The sequence below is a fragment of the Plecotus auritus genome (assembly GCF_963455305.1).
Source record: "Plecotus auritus genome assembly, chromosome: 11".
NCBI classification, from domain to species: Eukaryota; Metazoa; Chordata; class Mammalia; order Chiroptera; family Vespertilionidae; genus Plecotus; species Plecotus auritus.
This window is the reverse complement of record NC_137777.1, coordinates 30019107-30027649: the sequence shown is the minus strand read 5'-3', so window position 1 is coordinate 30027649 and position 8543 is coordinate 30019107. Positions and strand designations below refer to the sequence as shown.

Genomic DNA, 8543 nt, shown 5'->3' with positions numbered 1-8543 from the left:
TCTTCAGACTTGAACAGCATCTCTGCAGTGAGAAAATGAACATCTTGGAAATGAGAATCAAAAGCTTCAGCACAAACTTACAGTAATGACTGAGCTGTGTCTAGGAAATGAAATGATATTTCACAGGAAGTTGACAGTAGAAGAAAATAACTGGTTAAAGAAAGAGGAAAAACTTTCTAAAGCAGATGAAAAGCTAGGTCAGCCATGTAGTTGAAGTGCTGGAGACCAATAGAAAGTGAGCCAAAGATCTTGAAGAATTGGAGAGAACCATTCATTCTTATCAAGGGCAGATTATTTCCCATGAGAAAAATTTCACATGATAAGTGGTTGACAGATTGGACTGCTAAAAGAAACCTCAATGATTTAAAGAAAGAAAATTCTTCCCTAGCCAGTTTGGCTCAGTGAATAGAATGCCAGCCTGCAGACTGAAGGGTTGTGGGTTTGATTCTGGTCAAGGGCACATGCCTCGGTTGCAGGTTTGATTCCTAGCCCCCGAGGTGCGTCCTGAAGGCAACCAATTGGTCTCTTTCTCATAGATGTTTCTCTTTTCTTTGTCTCTCCCTCTCCCTTCCACTCTCTCTAAAAATCAATGGGAAAAGTGTCATTGGGTGAGGATTAACAAAGAAAAAAATTTTAAAAAAGAAAGAAAATTCTTACATCAGACAAAAATTAACTAAAACAGCGCTTAAATTTAAACTTTTAGAAAAAGATCTTTATGCACTTGATGTTCCAGATACAGCATTTGGCAGAGAGCATTCCCCATATTGTCCCTCACCATTGGGTAGACCTTAATCTGAAAGGAGAGCTTTTCTCTCCCCTCCATCTTTGTTGGAGGATCCACTCAGACTCTCAACTTTGCTTCAGGAAGAGGGAGAAGAGGTTCAAGAGGCCCAGGGAATCCTCAGGACTATCAGATTTCTAATGAAAGAGGAGAATCAAGCAATGATCATTTAACTGCTCCTCACAGGAACCTTCTGACCCGGAGTCACTTTCACCTCCTTGGGAGCAGGATCATTGAATGATGACTCCTCATCAGGCCAAACTTATCCTGATCCAGCAAGTCCACTTCTGGGTATGTTCCAAAAGAATCAAAAGCAGGGATTTGAACAGATACTTGAACATCCATGGTCACAGCAGCATTATTCACAATAGCCAAAAGGTGGAAACCACCCAAGTGTCTACTGATAGACAAATAGATAAACAAAACGTGGTATCTACATACAATGGAATATTGTTCTGACACATGCTACAACATGGATGAACCTTAGGACTTTGTGTTAAATGAAAAAAGCTGGACACAAAATGACAAATACTGTGTAATTCCACTGCTATGAAGCACCTAGAAGACTCAAATGTATAGAGACTGAAAGTAGAATAGTGGTTACCAGGAGCTGGGAGGGAGAGGGGAGTTCGTGTTTACTGTGTACAGTGTTTTAGTAGGGATGACGAAAAAGTTTTGAAGGTGGCTCATGGTGATAGTTGCACACTTGAAAATGTTAAGATGGTAAATTTTATGTTAAGTCTATTTTACCACAATTAAAAGAAAAATATTACAGAGCAGAGTATTGAGAAATAGGGCTTGGAGCTGAGAGACATTAATCAATAACAAGCATAAATGTCATACTGCTCTGTGATTCTGAGGCTGGCTGAGACTCTGCAAACAATGGGAATTGAAGACAAGAAAGTGGGAGTTAAGAAGAGAGAGCTATCAACTCTGCCTTCCACAGGAAGTACTATATTTAAAAATGAAGAGGACCAGATAAGACTAGTTCTGCCATTCCCCTCGCTTTTCACCTTGACAAATCTCTATCCTTTTGGGTCTCTGTTTTCTCATCTCTAAAAGTAATAAATGAAAATATTTTTACAATTCTTTCAGGCTATAAAAGGCTATCATTTTATGTAAACCAGACCACAAAACCATACAATATTGTAAAAATTGTGTACAGTTCTGAAAACTTTTGCTACTTCTTCCAAAATTCAGACTTCAGTTTCCAACCTTGACAGAGTAACTGGTACCAGCCCTAGCTTCCCTGCACTCAATATATAAAGCACATGTTTCCAAGCATTGGACAACAGGAAACAGAATGTGGTAATCCTAGAGAAAAGGGAAATACTCGAAATGAGCCCCAATTTAGCCTGGCTTTCAGCCCAGGGACACACTCAAAGTGCAGCACAGGGAGCAGAGAACTCTGAACTCTATGACGTGTAGAAACAGATACTGGAGTTCGGGTGAAGCAGCTGGAATTTATAGGGAAAGGGAGAAGGGACAGCAGAAGTCTGAGTGGATTTGCCCCATGGTCCTGGGCTGAAGGCTAGATTGCAACAGTGCAGAGAACATTCTAATAGGCCCTGCAGAGAAGAGCGGCTGCAGGCCGAGAGCTCCACAGGGGCCCTCGGGTCACTCAGGCTGGGAGATGTTGGATTCCTACCATTCAGAGTGGAGAGACTTTGCTAGCACTTGCAGGCATTCAACTCAGACCTGGGAAGGCCATGCTTTCGGAGTGAAGCACATGCCCTGGAAAAAGGCATGTTCTTTAGGACTAAGGACAAAATGACTAAGAGACAAACAGAAATAAACCCATCTGGTAGGATCAAGAGAACCCACTAATAATTTAACTGCTTGCTAGAATAAAACTCAACATCCTTTAAAAGCAGATGGCATAATCTAACATTCCCTGAACATTAGTATACAATGAAAAATTACTGGATATGCAAAGAATCAGGAAAATGTGACCTATAATCCAGAAATTATGTATTTTCCACATGCATATCCATTTCCGTAAAAAGACTGAAGAGATATCTAAGACAGCAAAATAGCCAGGGTGCCTCCAGATCTTTAAAGAATTTGCAAAAATCTATTAAATACATATTTATAAATGTATGTATAAAATGCTATACTTTTTACCCATTAATTATAGCCATATGAATTTAATGAGATGCCAAAATATCCCAACCCTATAATAATTTGTTTGTTTGTTTTATCAGTAGATTCCACATATAAGTGAAATTATATGGTATTTGTCTTTCTCTGTCTGACATATTTCACTTAGCATAGTACCCTGTAAGTCCATCCATGCTGTCAAAAAAGTAAGAGTTCATTCTTTTTTAGGGCTTAGTAGTATTCCACTGTGTATAAGTACCACAGCTTTTTTATCTACTGATCTATTGATGGGCCCTTGGGTTGCTTTCATATCTTGTCTATTGTAAACAATGCTGCAATAAATATAGGGGTGCATATATTATTTCAAATTAGTGATTTGGGTTTTTTAAATATATATTCACAGAAATGGAATAGCTGGGTAATAAGGCAATTTTATTTTTTTAATATATTTTTATTGATTTCAGAGTGGAAGGGAGAGGGAGAGATAGAAACATCAATGATGAGAAAGAATCATCGGTCAGCTGCCTCCCACATGCCCCCCACTGGGGATCAAACCCACAACCCAGGCATGTGCCCTTAACCAGAATGAACCTGGGGCCTTCAGTCCACAGGCTGACACTCTATCCACTGAGCCAAACCGGCTAAGGCGGCAATTTTATTTTTAATTTTGAGGAACCTCCACACCAATCTTCATTCCCATCAACAGTACATGAGAGTTCCCTTTTCTGCACATCCTCACCAACACTTATTGTTGTTGACATATTGATGATAGCTATTCTGACACATGTGAGGTGGTATCTCATTGTGGTTTTGATTTGCATTTCTCTGATGATTAGTGATGTTGAGCAACTTTTTATACAGTATATCTATTGGCAATCAGTATGTCTTCCTTGGAGAAGTACCTTATTGAGGTTTCTACCCAATAGAGTTTTTAATTGGGTTGTTTGTTTTTCTGGTGTTAAGTTGTCTGAGTTCTTTATAAATTTTAGATATTAACCCCTTGTTAGATGTATAATTGGTAAATATCTTCTACTCGGTATGTTCTCTTTTTGTTTTGTTGATAGTTTCCTTTGCTGTGCAAAAGCTTTTTAGTTTGATGTAGTCCTATTTGTTTATTTGTTCTTTTGCTTCCCTTGCCCAAGGAGGTATATCAGAAAAATATTGCTAAGAGACATGTCTGAGATTTTACTGTCTATGTTGTTTTCTAGGAATTTTATGGTTTTGAGTCTTACATTTAAATCTTTAATCCATTTTGAGTTGGTTCTTTTATATTGTGTAAGAAGGTGGTCTAGTTTTATTTTTTTGTATATATCTGTCCAAAATTTCCCAACACCATTTTTTTTTAAATTATTTTTGCCCTTTTGATTTTTTTTTTTTTTTTTTTACAGAGAGGAAGGGAGAGGGATAGAGAGTTAGAAACATCGATGAGAGAGAAACATCAATCAGCTGCCTCCTGCACACTCCCTACTGGGTATGTGCCCACAACCAAGGTACATGCCCTTGACTGGAATTGAACCTGGGACCCTTCAGTCCGCAGGCCAATGCTCTATCCACTGAGCCAAACCGGTCAGGGCCCAACACCATTTACTGAATAGGCTGTCTTTACCCCTTTGTATGTTTTTGCCTCCTTTGTCAAATGCTAATTGACCATGTAAACGTGAGTCTATTTCTGGGCTCTCCATTCTGTTCCATTGATCTATACAGAGTGGGGGCAAAAGTAGATTTACAGTTGTGAGTACCCAAAACACAGAGTTTATTCCTGATTATTATTTATTAATCATTGTACTATTTTCCATACAAACAACTGTAAATCTACTTTTGCCCCACTCTGTATACCTGTTTTTATGCCAATATCATGCTGTTTCAATTACCAGTATTATGGCCTGGTAGTATAGCTTGATAGGTAGTGTGATACCTCCAACTTTTTCTGCTGAGCTTACATCCTACAGAAAAGTCTGCTGGATGCACAAATATATGCAACTTTATTTGTCTGTACCTTAATAGAAGTTTTTTTAAAAAAAAATTGAAAGCAGGGACTAAAAGAGATATTTGTACCCATATTCATAGCAGCATTATTCAAAGTAGTTAAACAGTGTAAACAACACAATGTCTATCAGTGAGTAAATGGACAAACAAAATGTGGCATGTACATACAATGGAATGTTACTCAGCCTTTAAATGAAAGGAAATACCCATGCTAATATGGTTAATTAATATTTGACAAAGGAGGCAAAAGCATACAATGGGGTAAAGACAGTCTCTTCAATAAATGGTGTAGGGAAAATTGGACAGGTACATGCAAAAAATGAAACTAGACCACCAACTTATATCATACACAAGAATAAACTCAACATGGATAAAAGACTTAAATGTAAGTTGCAAAACCATAAAATTCCTAGAAGAAAACATAGGCAGTAAAATCTCAGACATCTTAATTAGCAGTATTTTCACCAATATATCACCTAGAGCAGTGGTCGGCAAACTCATTAGTCAACAGAGCCAAATATCAACCAGTACAACGATTGAAATTTCTTTTGAGAGCCAAAAACCGACTTCTGCGCATGGGCCACGAAGTTTCAATCGCACTATACGTGTGCGCCCGCATGTGGTATTTTGTGGAAGAGCCACACTCAAGGGGCCAAAGAGCCGCATGTGGCTCGCAAGCCGCATTTTGCCGACCACTGACTTAGAGGAAGGGAAACAAAGGAAAAAATTAACAAATGGGACTACATCAAACTAAAAGCTTCTGCACACCAAAAGAAATCATCAACAAAATGAAAAGGGACCCTACAGTATGGGAAAACATATTCGCCAATGATACATCTGATTAAGGTCTGATTTCCAAAATATACAAAGAACTCATACAACTAAACACCAGGAAGACAAATGATACAATTTTAAAAATGGGCAAAGACCTGAATATACACTTCTCCAAAGAGGACATATAGATGGCCAATAGACATATGAAAATATGCTCATGGTCACTAATAATCAGAGAGATACAAATTAAAAACTATAATGAGGTATCACCTCACACATACCAGAATGGCTACCATCAATAAATCAACAAACAACAAGTACTGGTGAGGATGTGGAGAAAAGGGAACCTTTATGCATTGCTGGTGGGAATGCAGCCGCTGTGGAAAACTGTATGGAGGTTCCTCAAAAAATTAAAAATGCACCTGCCATCCAACCCAGCAATCCCACTTCTGGGAATATATTCTTAGAAACACCAATCAGAAAGAATATATTCATCCTATGTTCATAGTAGCATTATTTACAATAGCTAAGGTCTGGGAACAGCCCAAGTGCCCATCGGTAGATGTGTGGACAAAAAAGCAGTGGTACAGCCCTGGCCAGTTTGCTAAGTGGTTAGAGCATCAGCCTGCAGACCAAGGGGTCTCAGGTTCAATTCCCGGTCTAGGGCACATATCTCAGTTACAGGTTCAATCCGCAGGCCAGGTGGGGGTGTGGTCAGGGTGGTGCAGAAGGCAACCACTTGATGTGTCTCTCTCACACCCATGTTTCTCTCTCTCCCCCTCTCCCCTCCTCCCTCCCTTCCACTCTGTCTGAAAATCAATGGAAAAGGTATCTTCGGATGAGGATTAAAAAAAAAAAAAAAAGCTGTGGTACATTTACACAATGAAATACTCTGCCGCTATAAAAAAGAAGGATTCTTACCCTTTTAGACAACATAGATGGACCTGGAGACTATTATTCTAAGCAAAATAAGTCAGAGAAAGGCAAATATCACATGATCTCACTTATATGTGGAATCTAATGAACAAAATAAACTGATGAGCAAAATAGGTCCAGAGATATGATTACATGGAACAGAATAACAGATCTCAATGTGGGGGAGGGGGGAGATAGGAAGAGATTAACCAAAGACCATATATGCATAACCCATGGACACAGACAATAGCATAAAGAAGGCTGGAGTGGGGCAGGATTTGGGTGGGAGAGGCCCAAAAGGAAGAAAATGAGAGACATCTGTAATATTGTCAACAATCAAATAAAATAAGCTACTTAATTAAGTTAAATTAGTAGCTTAAAATAACTATTTATTTGCTCATGATTCTGCAACGCAGGAGGAGCTGAGTATTTCTTCTGCTGGTCTTGCATTGGGCCATGCTACTCGGGTTCATTTGCCTGGGAGGTTAGCTAGGGCCTGTGCTGCTGGAGCGTGGAACAGCTGGACTTCTCAGTATATACAGTTTTAGGACCTCTCCCTCTCCATGTGGCCTCTTTTTCAGGGTCTACCCAGTAGCCAGACTGCTTACCTGCTGGACTTCCATCAGGACTTCCCAGAGCAGAAAGACAGAACCTGTCAGTCCTTCTTCATGCCTATGTTTGCAGCCTCAAAACATGACTTCTACTGCTCTGTGTTGGTCAAAGCACTCACAGGGTCAGCCCAGATTCATGGCAATGAGAATGAGACATCATCTCTTGGTGGGGAGTGATAAAATCACCTTGCACAGTGACTATGGGATGGGAGACATTGCTGTAGCTGGCTTTGGACATGTGATCTACCACATCTGTATATTATTTGTGAAGGACTTAATAAGCAAGTGAAATATTTTAAAGGATAGCAGGGATTATGTATAATGCATCTAAAAAGAAACTTCAACACAACACAAATCTGACATGAAAGATATATTTTACCTGCAGGAAATGGAAAACAAGGTTCCTGCTTTATTGTAGTTGAAAGATAACATAGGCAGAAGACCAAGAAATTATAAAGCGCCCTAGCTGGTTTGGCTCAGTGGACAGAGCGTCAGCGGCTGACTCGATTCCAGTCAAGGGCATGTACCTTGGTTGCAGGCACATACCCAGTAGGGAGTGTGCAGGAGGCAGCTGATCGATGTTTCTCTCTCATTGATGTTTCTAACTCTCTATCCCTCTCCCTTCCTCTCTGTAAAAGACCAATAAAATACATTTAAAAAAAAAGAAATCATAAAGCTATTAGTTCATTCCACAAATGTTTTTGAATGTTTAATGTGCTAATCGTATTCTACTAGGTAAAGTATAATTTTTCAAAGATAGCTTTCAAGCCCTGACTCTTACTTCTTTTCCAACTACAACTATCATAATTTTTTTCAAAAAGAAGCGATGAGAAGATAGAAATCACAAAAACAGCTGTCATTTTTGGGGGGAGATTAATAGGTGTTTGGAATTATGCTAAGCTGTGTCTCTCTGAATCCTTTCAAACCCTGCAAAGTAAGCCCCAACATTAGTCATTCCACAGGTGACAAAACTGATGCTTGGAGGGGCTACATACTCTCAAAGTGACAGTGACTGCCTAAAACATTTCATTTTATAATGGGTCAACTGAGGGAGCCTTCGTTATTGAGAACATAAGATCATATTTTAGAAATGTTATTGTTTGTATTATTTTTAAAATATATTTTTATTGATTTCAGAGAGGAAGGGAGATGGAGAGAGAGATAGAAACCATCAATGATGAGAGAGAAGCATTGATTGGCTGCCTCCTGCATGCCCCATACTGGGGATCAAGCCCACACCGGGGCATGTGCCCTGACCGGGAATCGAACCATGACCTCCTGGTTCATAGGTCGATGCTCAACCACTGAGCCATGCTGGCTGGGCTGTTTGTATTATTTTTAATTTGCAGTTTTACCCAGTCAAGTTTCCCTGGAAT

General features: G+C 39.3%; 1 pseudogene across 1 annotated transcript; it reads left to right on the top strand.

Annotated features, from left to right (window-relative positions):
* Window positions 1–34: 34 nt before the first annotated feature.
* LOC308236655 (melanoma inhibitory activity protein 2-like) lies at window positions 35–7344 on the top strand (annotated as a pseudogene). The gene is made up of 4 exons: window positions 35–401; window positions 663–745; window positions 865–1056; window positions 7138–7344. The product of its transcript is annotated as a melanoma inhibitory activity protein 2-like (transcript).
* The last annotated feature ends 1199 nt before the right edge of the window (window positions 7345–8543 follow it).